General features: G+C 48.0%; 1 long non-coding RNA gene across 2 annotated transcripts; it reads left to right on the forward strand.

Moving 5' to 3' along the window:
- The first annotated feature begins 166 nt into the window (after window positions 1–166).
- On the forward strand, window positions 167–17,426 carry LOC134740378 (uncharacterized). Of its 2 annotated transcripts, XR_010127813.1 has the most exons (3): window positions 5,319–5,426; window positions 8,494–8,562; window positions 17,151–17,426. It is a non-coding gene; the product is annotated as an uncharacterized LOC134740378 (long non-coding RNA). The 2 variants fall into 2 exon arrangements; XR_010127814.1 differs by lacking the exons at window positions 5,319–5,426; window positions 8,494–8,562 and adding an exon at window positions 167–598 and having other exon boundaries at window positions 17,151–17,390.
- The last annotated feature ends 142 nt before the right edge of the window (window positions 17,427–17,568 follow it).

Below are 17,568 nucleotides of genomic sequence, written 5' to 3' on the forward strand. Positions count from 1 at the left end.
CCCTGGAACTCTGAGCCCGCGTCCCCCACCCCTAAGGGGCGTGGGGGGGGGCGCACCTCTCCAACCCCCTTTCCCCAGCCCCAGCTGGAAGCCGGTTGTCTGGACTGGGTTAGACTGGGCGGGTTTGGGTTCTTCCCCCTCCTCTCTGCTTCCCCCTCCTTCCTCCTTATTCCTTTCCAGATGTACAACGTAAACGCTCGGAAAACGAGTCGGAAAAGGGAGCGGAGAATTTCCTAATGAGGAAAGGAATCACCTCTGGTGGGCGGAGGAAGCCTGTATATGTGTGTGGGGTCTCCCTCAGTGCTTTAGGGAGGAGACTTTGGGGTCTAAAGAGACAGGAGACTCCTCTGGCGTCCGGCCAACTGGGATTCCCCCTTGCCTTCCGGGGCCGCCGGGTGCCTGGGTTCTGGCCAGCTGGATTTGGGACACAAGAGTTGACGTACAGAGACAGCGTTTGCAGTCAGTTTGCTAGAGGACCTACACCGGCTCCTCAAGTTCCGCTGCTTCCTCCTCCAAGCTGCTAGTATTGAAAACACAGGAGTTTGGGGTCATTCATCAGGAGGATTCTGCTCCAGTTTGCCCCCCTCTTGGTCCTAGGGTATGTAAACCTCTGCTGAGCCCCTTCCTTGGATCTGACAGTTGACCAAAAGCCTGCGAGTGGCTGGCCCCTCAGTGCCTTCTTGATTAAACTGGCCCAGTTCCTACAAACCTGGAGAATTGTGAGAGGTGGTGGTGGTGGTGGAAAGTCTTGCAAAGGGACCCAACCTTCAGCTCCTAATGGCTGTAAACGCTAGGAGCTCTGGCCAGGCACGGTGGCTCATACCTGTAATCCCAGCACTTTGGGATGCCGAGGTGAGCAGATCACCTGAGGCCAGGAGTTCAAGACCAGCCTGGCCAACATGGCAAAACCCATCTCCACTAAAAATACAAAAATTAGCCAGATGTGGTGGTCCGCACCTGTAATCCCAGCTACTCAGGAAGCTGAGGCAGGATAATTACTTGAACCCAGGAGGCAGAGACTGCAATGAGCCGCGACTGCACCACTGCACTCTAGCCTGGGTGACAGAGCAAGACTATCTCAAAAAAAAAAAAAAAAAAAAAAAAAAATCCCAAAACCAAAAAACCAAAAAACAATGGGAGCTGGAAGCCAGGACCCCATTCTTCCCAGATCCCCTGTGGAAGTAGAGGAAGGGACTCTAGAAAGGGAAGGCAGTGACCCCCTGCCCACCTCTTCCCCAAGCTCCGGCTTTGTGTGATGAGATCACTTTTCAGGATTCTAGCCTTTATCTTAGTCTGGGGGAGGGGGACTACAAGGCCTTTCAGTCTCTTTCCTCCAGGACTCCTCCCTTTCCAGAATAATACCCCCGAAGTCAACCCTGTCCCTTCTGTTCCCCAGTCCCCTGCCCCACTCCGGCCTGAAAGGCTCAGAATAAGAGTGCCCAGAGTCAATGTTTTTTTCCTGCCATGACTCTCCCCCTCACTCTGCTACTCCACTTCCTGTCCCAAATCACCCATCTGCTTTTTTAAAAGCCCCCCTCCAGAGCCAGCTGGGCAGCCCAAGGGAGAGGCTGCCTGGCCAGACTGTGGGGCAATGCTGGCCCGTATCCCATTCTCACATCTGCAAGTCCTGACCCTTTCTTAGGTGAGGAACCCAAGGAATCTCTGGGTCAGGATCTTTAAGCCCAGCATTGCCAAAAAGGCAACCTTTAGGTGAAAGCTACTCAACCCATGGGCTGGGAACCCCCTTTGGGAGGAGAAGGGCTGAGGCCTGATTGCTTTTTAGCCCAGCAAAACACATGTGTGTGAACCAAACACTCTCCTTTCTCAGTCTAGGCAAACTCTTTAGATTTTCCCAGGATTTGGGAGATTAGGGGTGGGGGTGGGGAGGGGTTCAGGGAAGGAGGTGTGTGACTCAGCTCCTCCCAGGAGCCTTGGTGGGGGACAGGGGACATAGTGTCCTGCCCCAGTCCTCCTCCCCACTCCACCCCCAGCCTTGGCCAACTCAAACAGGCCCCCTCCCTGTCCATTCCCTGCTCCTGTTTACACCGGGAGCCCCTTAGTCATTCTTTGGCTGGCCTTTCTACTCTCCCCAATATCCCTCCTCTCTTGGCTCTTTCTGCCCTTATAAGTCCTCTCCCAGTGGCCCCAACACCTCCTGCCTTTCCTCTCACCATGCCTGCCTTTGCCTGATCCTCTCTTCCTCTGCTCTGGGTTCGGCCTCAACTTGGGGTCCCCTCCTAATTAGAGCTACTTCAGCACAGACCTCCAGGCCTGGAAACTGACCTAGAAAGGCCAGTGAGGAGGGGGTAGAAGCCATCAGTCCAATCTTCTCCTTCAGAAGAGGAAATGGGTGTAGAGAGATGAAGTGATTTGTGCAGGGTCGTATGGCTAGCCAGTTAGCAGTGAGTCTAGAACCTAAGTGTTTAGACTCCAAACCCAGTGCCTTCTCCTCTAAGCCCACTGCCCCTCTAAATGCTCTATCTCCTCTCAGCTTTTTCTTTCCATCTTGTATATCTCTCAGCCTTTCTCTGGCCAAGTCTGTGTCTCCAAGTGCCTCTGCTTTTTCTCTTAAACCTGACCTCTTTGGTACCCTCTGTCCCTTCATTGCTCAGTAGGAATGATTTGCTGTGATGACTGACCATTATTAATCATGGTCTGCTTGATGCAGAGGAAGAAGGGTGAAGGGCAAGGCCAGGACACTCAGCAGGCTCCTGTTGTCGCCAGCCTGCTTGCCCTGAAGGCTGGAGTTTTAGAACCAGAAGAGTGAATTTCCAGAGGAGTTCAGGATACAGGTGCAAGTTCTAATGCCAGGGGTCATGCTGAATTTTACTAGCGTGGAAGAGGGGTGGGGAGTACTGATAATGGTTTATTTAGCACATGCTGTATTCCTGGCCCTGGGCTTGACCTTTAATCTGCTTCTATCCTATTTATCCCGACTTATCCAGCACTGAAGGTATCATGATCCTCATTTTACTGTTAGGAAACTGAAGCCTAAAGGAGAGAAGTGACTAAGCGAAGGCCAACAGAAAGGGGCAGAGGTAAATCCAAACCCAATCCCAGTAGATTTCAGAGCCATTGCTTTTCCCACTGCAATGTCAGCCCTGTAAACCGGGCTGGGTTTCTACAGAGGTATGGGGAAGATTCTAGAGTAGGAATTATAACCTAGGTCCATTGTCCTTGGGGTGGGGTGGGGGAAGATTGGGTATACGATCCATTAATCCTCCAAAACTGGATGGAAGTTTTTATCTGTATGTATGTGATTTCTCTGGGGTGAGACTCAGTGGCTTCTTTAAGATTCTCAAATGCCTGGAAATTCTGAGAACACTAAGGCTGGATGCCTTGGTTTCAAGAAACAGACTCAGGTCTTGTTGGGCTGTAAAAAGTCTGGTTAGGTAGGGGTGGTGGAAGCTGAGATGTCCATGAAATAAAACTTCCTAGGCCGGGCGCGGTGGCTCATGCCTGTAATCCCAGCACTTTGGGAGGCCATGGTGGGTGGATCACAAGGTCAGAAGTTTGAGACTAGCCTGGCCAACATGGTGAAACCCTGTCTCTAGTAAAAATATAAAAATTAGCCACGCGTGGTGGTGGGTGCCTATAATCCCAGCTACTTGGGAGGCTAAGGCAGGAGAATTGCTTGAACCTTGGGAGGCAGAGGTTGCAGTGAGCTGAGATTGCACCATTGCACTCCAGCCTGGGCGACAGAACGAGACTCCATCTCAAAAACAAAACAAGACAAAAACAAACAAGCAAACAAAGAAGTTGGATCTCACAGAGGGAAGGAAGGTGGGATATTTAGGAAAATTATGAAGCTGAAGGCGGGGGTGGGGGGATTTCCAGAAGTAGAATAGGAGCCCAGTTATACCAGGATCCAGAGCCTGCTGAAGCTGGGGAGTTGTTCTGTGTGTGTGTGCATGTATGTCTAAGAGAGGGAAATTGGAAAGTACAGGAGTAGACCATTTGCACCCTCAGGCTCTGTTGCTTCTCTGACTCAGGTCTCTGCCTAGAGGAACTGAGGGCTCTATCATCTGTGAGTCACTTCCACCATCCCTACCCGCTGTCTGACCCAGGAGAAACCCCTCCCCCGTGTCCTATGCCTAAAATAAACCCAGGCTCCTCTCCTTTTTCTATCCCCAGTTTGCACAGAGCACAGGAGGGATGGATGGAAGATGTTTACTAGGGTGACAAAAGCAGACCTTAGCAATAAGATGCGTGGGTTCTATTGTTGCTCCAGGACTCTGAACCCAGTGATTAAGACTGTGACTAGAGCCAGATGTGGTGGCTCACGCCTGTAATCTCAGCACTTTAGGAGGCTGAGGCGGGTGGATCACCTGAGGTCAGGAGTTTGAGACCAGCCTGGCTAATGTGGTGAAACCCCGTCTCTACTGAAAATACAAAAAATTAGCTGGGCGTGGTGGCAGGAGACTGTAATCCCGGCTACTCAGGAGTTTGAGGCAGGAGAATCGTTTGAACCCGAGAGGTGGAGGTGGCAGTGAGCAGAGATCGCATCATTGCACTCCAGCCTGGGTGATAGAGAGAGACTCAGACTCAAAACAAACAAACAAACAAGCAAAAACTATGACTAGATATCTCTGTGGTGACCAAACTGGGAGTTTTTCCAGGTGAGACTAGGTTGGAGAGGCACATGGAGACAGGGACTAGGGGATGGGCACTGACAGGAGAGGAGCAAAGCTAAGAGGACACTGGGATAAAAGATACAAGACCCAGGAATCCAGATTAAGCAGATCAATGGGAAGGAATTTCCCCCACTCTTGCTAATGTCTTCTCTTCCAAAAATTCTTCAGTTTTTCTTATTTATTTATTTATTTATTTATTTTTGGCGTTTTTGGAGGCACTAGAATGCTATGGCAAATTGTAACAACCTCAGATAGGAAGTTGAAAGGAAAATAAGATCCTCTGGGGTTTCCTAAGCATTGACCTCATTTTATTTGCTCACTCATGCCACCCCTATGACTTTCCTTTCTCTTCCCTTTGCTGCCTTGTACCTACCTCTGGAGAGGAAAGGGGTGCCTGAAGCTTCTCAGCTCAAGGGCCTGGCAGTCAGAGGAGAGAACCATCCGGGGTGGGAGCTGTGGGTGGGAGTGTCAGCTTCTTGGGATGGCCTTCCCAGATGTAAGCACATCTGGAGCCCATCAGGAAGGGACCTGGAGCACCAGGATTCCCAGTGCACATCCGACTGGGGCTATGAGGGGTTGAGGATGAGCCAGGCGTTCCCTCCCACCTCCACAAGTCTGCCTGCCATTTCCAGCCCTCTCTTGGGAAGGATTATCAATCCCAGACAGAAAGGGCATTGGAAGAGGCTGGGGAGGAAGGCAGGAGGGCCACTGATTGCACTCCAAACCCAGACATGCTATGTTACTAGCTTCAGCTCTTGCTGGCTTTATAGAGGTAACGGCATCTCTGATCAGGTAGGAATCAGTGTGTGTGTGTGTGTGTGTAGAGCATAGTGTGCCATTAGTCCTTAACACAATGGCACAAAGTTGGGGATGGGGCCCAGCATGTCCCTCTCCTTGCTTTTCATAAGTCTTCCTCATGAGTTCTCTGGACCTCTGGCGCTCTTCATCTCTCTACCCCCAAACAAACACATACACTCCTTCCTTGGCTGCAAATTCCTTCCTGTCCATCATCACCTCACAATGAGCACATTTGTTTTCCAGGGATCATGTACGGGGCTAAGAATAGGTCCATCCCCTTGCCTTTCTCTTCAGGGAGAGCTAACCTTTTGGGGTGCTGAACTAGGGGATAAAGGGGGTTTACAGCAATTCCTGCAAAGGTTCCAGGTGTCCCCAGCAGCCAGTGCATAAAAGTAAAATGGAGAGTCTCTGGGGCTGAGATTTATGAGCCCAGTGATATGGAGCACTCCTGGGAAGCAGAGCCCCCTCCTTTTCTTCCAGAGCTATAACATGAGGAGGAACAAAGCCTTAGAAGATTCTTAACCCCTGGACTCCAAGGTTGAGGCTAACTAAATTGAGATAATAGTATAAAAGAAAGTAATGTTGTATACAGTTTATACATTCACAATTCACAAGTGATTACTTCTGGGTCTAATGTACAAAAATATATTGGACTTCCTACCTTACCTACAGTAAAGTTTGAATTGCATTCTGTCCTTTGAATACCCACACCCTCCACCTCTGGCCTCAGTCCTTGATTGAACTTCAAAGCCCTAAGGGAGAAGCCAAGAAGAGGAGCTTTCTGACCCTTTGGTTTATATTCCTTGCAACAGATGTCCAGCAGTTGGGAGGTTGCGTACCTTCTTCCAGTCTCTAATCTACATGTGACTAGAGGGTTCCAGATGACAGAATTGTGGAACTGGGAGGTAGGGTAGGGCTTCCAGATCTCTAAGATAGAAAAGGGGTGTGTGATGAGATTGACCTGGGGAGAAGAGAAGTTTGGGGTTCGATTAAAGAGCTGGGTGCCTAGGAACAGGAACGGTGGAATGGCACTCCAAGCTTTCACCTCTAGGGAGAGCGGCCCTCCCTTCAGGCCACACCCTTCCATCCAATCGGCCAGGGCTGGCCACACCCCCACAGCTGGCTGGGAAATCTCAACCCTACCCCTCTCTACAAGCCAATTGCTTACAGATGTTCTAGGAAGGGGGTTGTTGAGAGGAGGAAGGACAGGATACGGGTAAAGGGAAGGAAAACTCAAGGAAGGAGGGAAGACTCATGGAAGGGAGAGAGGAAGTTATGGTCAGGTGGGGAAGCCTGTCAGATGGTGAAGAAGTCAGAGAGAAAGAAATAGTTGAAGAAAGAAAGAGAGAAAATGAAAAAAAGGGTCTCATTTTCCCCTGAAATCCACCCTACTCTTTGCAGGCAAATTAATCTTCCTAAACCAAGGCCCTGATGATGTTACTTCTCAGATCAAAACCCTTCATGGCTCCAACATTTTAACTAATAAAGATCTCAGTCTGCTCTAAGGTTCCTAGAATTGTGCAAGGGACATTAACTAATAAGTGCCATTGATCTAAGCAGTATACATTTTTGAGCGCTTACTATGTATAAAGAGCTCTGTGGGCTACGCTGGGGAGAAGAAGGAGGGAGAAGGAGGGGGAAATGGGTTAGGTTGGAGACATAAATAAGAGCAAAGAGGTAGACAGAGAGGGTTCAGTGAGAGGAAAAGACAGAGTGGCTAGGGATTGGTGAAGGAGAAGGGGGTGGAGGAACCAGGAAGGAGGATTCTAGAAAGATGGCAGGAGAGAGGAAAGGAGAAAGGAAAGGGGAAGCGCATAATAGAGACGGGGGATAGAGGGAAAGGAATGTGAGGAGAGGGAGGGCGGGGTGCAGAGTCACGGAGAGTGGGAAATATACTTTGGAAGACTGGATGGAGGGATAATCCTTTCCTCCTGCCAGGTCAGGAACTCTTCACTGGCCAATGAGAGGCAGTGTAACACTAGTCTGCTCCTTCCTCTGCCACCCCCAGTTTCCCATTTAGGACCCAGCTTTCTATGTCCTTTGTCATTTTGGGGTCATTGAGTTGAATCTATTCTTTCTTGAGTTCCCTACCCTCCCACTCCCACCCCTGGGGACCGATTTCTGAAGTCATCTTCCCCCCACTTATTACATTGCAACCTAGTCTCCCTTGTCTTTTTTGGTCCATCTTTGGATTTATTTCCCTGAAGTGGGTAGGCAGGAATGAAGCAGACTAGAGGTGCTTCCAGATCTGTTCCGTCCTTCATCAGTGTCCACCCTTCCTCTCTGAACCAGTCCAAGACTGCGACATTTGTCTCAGAAGTCCCTTTGGCCCCTTTCCTGCTCCTGAATCCCTGGAGTGGTATTTGGAGGTGGGAGGAGGGGTGAGGTCCGAAGTGGAAAGTCTGACGCTGAGTCCAGGCCCCCAGCCCCACTCAGACTGGCTGAGCTCATCTCTCCAAGCAACCGCAGCTGGACATTTTCCATGTGATCACCTCAGGGAGGGGGGCTGGGTTCCAGAAACCCAAACAGAGTTGACTGAGTATCACAGCTTAGGAACAGAGGACCCTCAGGTGCCTCCTCTCCACCTTCTCCTGCGTTCTGCATGGGAAAGCCCTGGGGGAGTAGCAAGGAATGGAGAAACAGGCCTGGAGAAGGGCCAAAGCTGGAATATATTTGGGCCCAAGTTGGCCCAGGTTTCTGCATCTTTCCCATGTTCACCATTTGTGCTGGCCAGGCTGGGAAAAGATCCTGTGTGATGTGAATGTGCCTGTGAGGTGAAAACCTCCCTCTCTGTGTGTGTATGGTCTGAAAACCTGAACATGCTTGTGTTGGTGTATTTGCCTGGGTGGGGTATCTGTATCCTGATCTATCAATAGGCTAAAGTTGGGGGGGGTGTGTGTGTGTGTGTGTGTGTGAGGTGTGATTGCCCCTGCCCTCTTGCCAGTGCAGTGGGAGGTGAGATAGCAGTTTGGGGAAGAGGGCTGCCTGTTCTTACAACTCTCCCAACCCTCCCCACCACCACATCCCTTCCCAAACTCATGGTGTTCTCTTTCAACTGCAGATACTGGAGGGCCAGAGAAAGCAAGCTTGAAACAGAGAGGAATGGGTCACTTTGGTGGAGGAAATTGGGGTAAGGGGGCTTCTGGAACTGGCTGACATGGGAGTGATCGTCTAGCTATTGATGCAGGGGCTGCTGTGAGAATAGCCCCTGGCCTCTGCCATGAAGGCTGCTGAGCTGGAAGCTTTAGAGGGCTTTTCGTGTGGGTCTCTGCACTCCTTTCCCCACTCTCCCCTGGGCCTGAGATGTCTGGACAGGCTGGAGGAGGTTGGTGGGGAGGCAGGGAAGGGGATGGGCAGGAAGCACTTGGCTGTTTGTTCCCTCTCTTTCCTGACTCCTTTGTGGCAGCAGACTGGCTTCCTTCCTCCTCTCAGCATCTTGGCTCCCAGCTCATTTCCGCTCTTATGCCCTTAGTCTAGCTCTCAGCCTTGCACAGGGGAGTTTTTCCAAGCTGGGTCTTCTGGGCACAGGGACTCCTAGATGAGTGGGGTAGGGGCTGAGGAATGCAAATGAGATGTCAGTGTGCCCTTTCCTCAGCCCATTCAAAGTCTGTAGCCCTGGATTGAATGAACTGGAGGAGAAGCTTATTTGCCAGGGAGTGGGAAGCAGAAACCCAGGTGTTTGGTTACCTGGGGCCTGCCTCTCCTTCAGCCCGAGATATGGAGACAGCAGGGCTGGAAGGACTCCCCACCCCCACCTCAGCCTCACTTCCCTCTCTGCGTCCCTACTTGGCTGTCCTTGCTTTAGTCTGCCCCTGCCCCACCTCCCACCTCCAGCTACTGCCCTACAAGTCAAGGAATGTAAGTTTTATTTCTCACCCTCTCATTGATTAGTCATGGGCACCCCGATCCCCACGGGAACCGTTACTCACCCTTGGGCCCCCCCTCACCAGCAGTCTCCCCCAGAACTGGCTGAGTTCCTGTAGGAGGAGTTCACAGCCAGCCGTTGGACTTGGGGGGAGGTAGTGGGGGTTGTGGGTGGTGGGCAGTGTCCTGGAGACAGCCACTTATGGAACAGTGGTTTGACCTTATTATGGCCCGGAAGCATGAGTCTCTCCCTCCTCCCAACACACACATATATACACAGAGACGTTGTACTCCTGGTTCTAGCTACTTTAATCACCATGGGTATTTTGTCAGAAGAGGTGAGGCTGGGGTAGGGGAAAGTGTCCTGTGACTGTCTGGAGAAGGGCCCAAAGCAACTGAACATTTAGTCTCTTCACTGGTGCTGGCTTTGGTGGCCAGGACTAGGGCCTGGGGCCTGCTCTTTGGACTTGGCTGAGTGCCCAGGCCTGGCCTCTGTCTCCCAGAATCAGACAGGGGCCTTTCCCAATAAGGAGCTTCCCAACTCTGGGTCCCCTTCCCTGTTGCCCCCACCCCTTCTCCCCTCTAACAGTTCTTCTGCCCTAAAATGGCCACGTTTTTCTTTTCTTCCCTCCCCTACACCCAGGTTTGGGCCCCAGGGGTAGAGCTGGGGGTTGGATAAGGGTAAGACTGCACAGGGGCCAGATGGGCTGGTTTGGAGAAGGGTAATGAGATCCCAGGAAGAGAGGGGAACCGTGCCACATGGCTCAGGTATGTATGGGGGATGGAGGTGGAGACACGGCTTCCTGGAGTTATTGTCTCTCCTATAATAATAATAGCTTATGCTTTATGCTATATAGTATGTATTCTAAGAGCTTTATATGTATTAACTTATTTAATTGGCACTGCCCCTTTATCAGGGAGGTACTATTGACCTATTCCATAAGATGAGGAAACTGAGGCACAGACTTGCCCAAGGTAAGCAGAAGAGCTGGGATTCAAACCCAAGCAATCTGGCTTTACTTTAGGAAAGACCAGTCCACTAGGTTTATCTTTGGAATGCTTGAGCCTCACTGGCAAAGGCAAAAGGAATGCCTTTATGAGGCTTATGGGGTGGTCATGCATAGAAGCTGCTGGTCAAGTGTACCCCAATTTGGACCTAGGTGTTGGATTCAGACTAAACACTTTCAAAGAAAGCCATTGACCCATTCTTCTTTTTCTTTTTAAACTAATTCTTTGTTTGTTTGTAGGAACGGAGTCTCACTATGTTTGCCCAGGCTGGTCTCGAACTCCTCGGCTCAAGTGATCCTCCTGCCTTGGCCTCCTAAAGTGTTAGGATTATAGGAATGAGCCACTGCACTCAGCAACAAATTCATTTTTTAAAAACAAATCTAGGCTGGGCGTGGTGGCTCACGCCGGTAATCCCAGCACTTTTGGAGGCCAAGGCGGGCGGATTGCCTGAGTTCGGGAGTTTGAGACCAGCCTGGGCAACATGGTGAAACCTCGTCTCTACTAAAATACAAAAAATTAGCTAGGCATGGTGGCGCACACTTGTAATCCCAGCTGCTTAAGGAGGCTGAGGCACGAGAATTGCTTGAACCTGGGAGGTAGAGGTTGCAGTGAGCCAAGATCATGCAACTGCACTCTAGCCTGTGCGAAAGAGTAAGACTCTGTCTAAAAAAAACAAAACAAAACAAAAACAAAAACAAAAACCATCCCAAATCTATTGATCTATTGTTGAATGGTATGCAAGTGACATACAGGTTAGCATAGAAGCCGTCTAAATGTGACTGGAGGTGGAGGAAGGGAGGAATGCAAGAAGGGGCAGAAATAAGAATTAGAGAAGACCCAGGAAAATAAGGAAGAAGCCAGTAAACTTGTATGTAGAAGGACTTCCTTGAGTGTTTCTCCAGCTTTTGCTCATGTTTTAGGCAGTTAAAAATAGTGATTTATTCTACTCACTGAGAGAGAGAAAGAAACAAGGGTATGAGAATTCTTTTACCTTTGAAAGCACACAGGGACTCCCTGGGCTGGATCCAGGTACTTGACTTGGAAGTTCCAACTAGAGCAAGTCTGCCCTTCTTTGGCTCTCAATTTTGTCTTTCCTAAATCAAAGGAATTGGGCTAGGTGATCCTTGAGGTTCCATCTTACCCCAACACATTCAGAGTCTCATACAGGAACTCAGGGGAAAACCAGGGTTGCGGCTGGAGTCCTTGTGTGGGGGCCAGGAATAAACAAATAATTGGTAACCAGGATGAGCTCAGTGATCTAGGGGAAAGGCTCTGTAGGGGGTGATGGGAAGGAAGCCAGGGAAGGAGAGGCCAGACCCCAGAAAACTGAATGGAGCATGGACTCATTCATTCATGCAACCATGTACCTTCAGAAACTAAAACCTAGGGGCCAGGCGCGGTGGCTCACACTTGTAATCCCAGCACTTTGGGAGGCTGAGGCAGGTGGATCACGAGGTCAGGAGTTCAAGACCAGCCTGGCCAACATGGTGAAATCCTGTCTCTACTAAAAATACAAAAATTAGCCAGGCGTGGTGGCGTGCGCCTGTAATCCCAGTTACTCGGGAGCCTGAGGCAGAGAATCACTTGAACCCAGGAGGCAGAGGTTGCAGTGAGCTGAGATTGCACCACTGCATTCCAGCCTGGGTGACAGAGCAAGACTCCATCTCAAAAAAAAAAAAAAGAAGAAAAAAAAAAAAGAAACTAAAACTTAGGAATCTGAGCTTCCCATTCAACAAGGTTATAATGAGCCCATGGGCTCTGGATGTCTAGGAAGGGCAAACTCCCAGGTCCCTCCCCAATTTTTGAGGTATTACAGGAGAAAACAGCTAATAGTTATCAAGTATCAGGTATAGATCTAAGCATTTTACTATGTGACCTCATTTAACCTCAAAATAATCCTATGAAGCAGCATTTTATATCTTTCAAATTGATTTCTTCATTTAATCCTCCTCAACTACCCTCTAAAGTTAACAAGGGCATTTGACTGATAAGGAATCTTTAAAAGTGGGAAAAGATGAAACTAGATTTCTAGTAGGATTTTCTAAGTGGTAATGGTGGGAGCCCCTGGAAGGAGTTAGAGGATTCTCACTTCCTAGCAATATCTTTTCTGACTCTAGGCTTCCAGATTGTGGGGGGTGGAGTGTGCTTTCCAGCTCTTGACAAATGGCAGATAAAGATATGCATCAAGTTACTGATCAGGAGCAAGAAAATGGCATTCTGATGTCTTTGAGAATGTTTCTAAGAAGTCTCTAGAGATAGAAACAATCACAGGATTGAGGATTACCTTAAATCTGCAAAGAGAACTTGAGAGGCCAGAGGCAGAATTCTGAGTGAGTTAGCTCCCCTTTGTTTCTACCAACTATTGGTCAACAGCAGGAGAGAAGGAAATTAGATATATGGAGGGATTTATCTATTGTTTGGGGCTGATAGGAGAATCCTGCCTCCTGTGGGTAATAGTGAAGTTAATTCTTCTATCACTGTAATCAGCAGGAGTTAGAGGTGTGATTGGTAGTGTTAGTGGAGAGGGGGGATGGTAGTGAGGATGGGGTTGCCTGGAAGACCTCTGACTGGCTAGAAGAGCCTGAGATTTTGAGGGGGAGGAGATAATTTGCCAGACGGGTACTTGCGGAGAGGGTCCAAGTGTTTGGGCTCCAGCCTGGGGTGAAATCAGAAACATAAATCACACCTTCCAACTGCCTGTTTCCGCTTTGAGCTTAGTTCCCAGCCAAAAGCCCAGCTAGCCTGCCAGAGGAGTAAGTGTGTGGATGGGGGAGGGGCCAAAGAGCTGGAAGCTGGTGATTGCGAATGGGCGTCATCAGCTGGGAATCTGGTCTCATCAGGGTCATGAAATGGACTCAAAGCCAGGGCTGGTAGAGCAGGGAGCCCAAGGGTCTCAACAGAACTGCTCTGTAGATGCCTCATCCCACATGAGACACACCCACAACCACACCCTGTTTGCTGAATTCTCCTCTCCCACACATAAAAACCACTGGGACGTGCCTAGAGGCACAGACACCTACATAGACACACCCCCCACCCCCATCCAGCTGTTGCTCACTTGTGCCAGAAAACTCTACGTCTCCTGGATGAGTAGAACTAGGAGAAATGAGTGAGGGTTGAGAGATAAGGAGGATCCTGGATCTTCATTAAGATCTGGAAACACTTTTCTCTAGTAATCTTAAAGCCCTGCTTTGTGTCATCTTTTTACTCTTCCCCACTGGGGATGGGTCTGGGTGATTTCCCTTCTCACTTTAGGAGAACCTCAGTGGTCTGTTGTCCTCTTGGGGGGCAGTGCCTCCTAATCACAGTGATGGCAGAGCAGGAGGCAAGAGATTGAGTGTGCATGTTGGGCGGGGTAGGTGTTTGAGGGCAGGAAATTCAGAAAGCCACTCAGACAATGGCCTTTTCCGCACACTTGGGTCCAGGCTGCTGGATCCTGTCTGACCCTAATAGCACCTCCTATTTTTCCCTCTGGTTAGCTTCCCACTCAATGCTCATTTTGGGGCATATAGGAGAGGCAGGATTCCTTTGGAGGAAAGGTATCCTGTCCATCAGCCCTTTTCCAGGCGACTGTTTGGGTTGACCGCAAGGATTTGGGGGCATAAGTAACCTTATCAAGCCTGGGACCACCCCACCCATGCCTAGTGTCCTCTTAAATGTAGCATTTGTTATGGCCCCCTACATGATACAGCTGTAAGCACTTTGACATCTTAAGGGAATCATGATGCTTTTATTTTGGGCTAAGTTGGCCCCATTTTGTTCTCTGAATTGTCTGTTTGTATCCTATTAGACTGGAAACTCGAATGAAGCAAAGATTGTGTCTGTCAATTGGTATAGCCCCGGACCAGCATTAGGAAAATAATATGTCTTTTGATATTCAAGGTGACAATATGATTACACTGAAGATAGAAGATCTTGGGAATGCTGGAATATATTTTTTCCTAGAAAAGTGGGGGTAGGTCACAGCTACCATGGCCACTTAAATGGGGGTAAACTGACCCTGAGGTCTCCAATCTCTCCCTTCTCCTGTACCTGGGAGAACCAGAAAGCTTCTTTCTAATACACCTTCTACTTTAGTCATTTGGGTCTTAGTGTCTCAGTATTGTCTCACTAATGTGCCCATTTTGTCTTCAGCTTTGCTCCTGTGATTCCAGTGTCTGGAATGCACTGTCCTCTGTATGGGTCATCAAGGCCCATCCAAGCCCTGCTTAAGCTTCCCCATCTCATTCTTTATTTTATTTATTCATTTTTTTTTTTGAGACAGAGTCTCGCTCTGTCGCCAGGCCGGAGTGCAGTGGCGTGATCTCGGCTCACTGCAAGTTCCGCTTCCCGGGTTCACGCCATTCTCCTGCCTCAGCCTCCCAAGTAGCTGGGATTACAGGCGCCCGCCACCTCGCCTGGCTAATTTTTTTGTATTTTTAATAGAGATGGGGTTTCACCGTGTTAGCCAGGCTGGTCTCAATCTCCTGACCTCATGATCCGCCTGCCTTGGCCTCCCAAAGTGCTGGGATTACAGGTGTGAGCCACTGAGCTTGGACTTCCCCAGCTCATTCTAAATCTCAGCAATGTGCCACTCTTCTGAAGTCCTAGGCTTATAGTCTGGAGTACATGGTCTAGCACTTAATTATCCAGTATATTAATAAAGTCCTTGTATAATTTAGAAATTGAATACATTTGAATGCACCTATGATAGAAGCAACTCTAAATATTTTATGAAAGCATATTCCATAGAATTTTTTTTTTTTTTTTTTTTTTTAGACTGAGTCTCGCTCTGTTGTCCAGGCTGGAGTGTAATGGCGTGATCTTGGCTCACTGCAATGTCTGCCTCCCGGGTTCAAGCGATTCTCCTGCCTCAGCCTCCTGAGTAGCTGGGATTATAGGCATGTGCCACCACTCCCAGCTAATTTTTGTATTTTTAGTAGAGACGGGGTTTCACCATGTTGGTCAGGCTGGTCTCGAACTCCTGACCTTGTGATCTGCCTGGCTCAGCCTCCCAAAGTGCTGGGATTACAGGTGTGAGCCACTGCGCCTGGCCAGAATTTTTAATGATAATGTTTGCTTTTTGTTAATGTGCTTTTATTTTGTACGGGGAAGTCATCTGAAAAGACTTGAGTTTGAAAGTTGCCTCCCTTACTTAACAGATATGTAACCTTGGCAAGTTACTTAACCTCCTTGGGTCTCAATATCTTCACCTGTAAAATGGCAGTAATATCTTTCTCATAGATTTGTTGGGATAATTAAACTAATATACTATATGTATGGTTACAGTACTTGGTTATAAATATTAAAGCCTCATTCTGTCTGTTGATAAATCTGAAATCTATTTAAACTCTGATGTGCTCTCTGTAATGTTGTTTTTTGTTTTGTTTTTTTGAGATGGAGTCTCACTCTGTCGCCCAGGCTGGAGTACAGTGGCGTGATCTTGGCTCACTGCAACCTCCACCTCCCGGGTTTCAAGTGTTTCTCGTGCCTTAGCCTCCCGGGTAGCTGGGATTGAATGTAATGTATTTTATAGATCAAGTTTCAGCACAAGCACTACTTCCTCCAAGAAGCATTCATTAATTCCCCACCCGGTACTCCTGATTTCACTAGTCACAGGATCTACCCCACTATATTGTATCTTCCTGTTTGTCTCTCCTTTTAGACTAAGTTCTGTGAGGTAAGGATCTTGTTTACTTCTGTTTTTCCACTGCCAAGTACATTGCCTGGCTAAACAAATATTTGAATAAATTGAACCTGTTTTTAAAGCAATGGTAAACGTAACACAGCAACATTACAAAACTAATTTCTGAATTGTATGACGTTGTTTTTTACAACGTAGTCTTCTAGCAAGATAGCATTTCTTACTATCATGTTTTTAATGTGCATCTAATTATTGAATTGGATCCAGAGATGTGGTCCAATTACTTGTTAACTTTTGTCACCTGACCTGTCCCCACAAATTATGTGTTGTAAGTGTGGCAGAGACCACTAATTCTCATCATCCTGTCTCTTCTTCCTTTTAATAATATGACTCTGCTACCCTGCTATCCACACACTAAATCTTAGCAGGGTGCATGGCTGCCAGCTAGACACTACACTGCCCAGCCTCTCTTGCAATTAGAGGTGGTCCCATAACTATGTTCTGGTCAATGGAATGTGAGCGAAGCAATGTGTGTAACTTCTGGGTCATGTCTTTAAAAAGGAAAGGTAGTTGTTCTCTCACTCTTTCATCCTTCTGCTTGCTATGACATGGTGACACGTTAAGCAGCCACCATGGACCCAGAGATGCAAGCCTTTTCTACCAAAGACCATCTACTCCATATATCTCTGCACTATTACTTTATTTGAAGTAAGAGGCTCACTATATTTGTGGGTTTCTTTGTTATAGCAGCATGGCTGACATCCTTTGAATGAAAATTAAGACAACCATACAATTCATTAAATTCCTTAGCCTACTCTGAAGAATGTTTTCAAAGAGTGCAAAAAAAAACCAAGTTTCAATGAAAATAGAGTTTACTGAAGTCACTTATTCAATGGCATTTTGTGAAAAACTATGAAATTTATTCTATCATGAGCATATTCAAAGTTCTTGTAGGTTTATAAACATACTAGCTCTTCTATTTAGCATTACTTTTTATCATAACTTTGAAATCCCAGATAGATTATGTGGTAGCCTCCAAGATGGCCTCATTGACCCTCCTCTCTTGGTATTCATGCTCTTTCTGTTTTCCCTTCCCGCGCTGAATGATGGCTGGCCCATGTAACCAACACAATACTGTGGAAGTGACATGTGTAACTTCTAACATGAAATCATAAGAGACATTGCAGTTTCCACCATGGTCTCTCTCTTGGATCTCTTGCCAGCCGCCAAGCAGCCCTATGGAGAGGCCAATGTGGAGAGAAACTGAGGCCTTCCACCAAAAGCCAGCACCAACTTGCTATCCATGTGAGTGAACCAGCTTGCAGTACAGAGTGGTCAACTCCAGTCAAGCTTTCAGATAACTACAGCCCTAGTTGACATCTTGACTACAACTTCAAGAGAGACATCAAGGCAGAACTGCTTCGCTAAACTGCTCTTGAATTCTTGACCCACAGAAACTGAGAGAGAGAATAAATATTTATTGTTGTTTCAAGTAACTACATTCTGGGGGTAACTTCTTATGTATAGATAATATATACTATAAATTTCTTGAAAGTAAGATTTATGTCTTATACTTATTTTACCTCAAGTTGTTATATCAACTACTCTCCCACCCCTAACCTAGGTGATTAGAGCATACTA

Source organism: Pongo pygmaeus, chromosome 10 (assembly GCF_028885625.2).
Source record: "Pongo pygmaeus isolate AG05252 chromosome 10, NHGRI_mPonPyg2-v2.0_pri, whole genome shotgun sequence".
Lineage (NCBI taxonomy): Eukaryota > Metazoa > Chordata > Mammalia > Primates > Hominidae > Pongo > Pongo pygmaeus.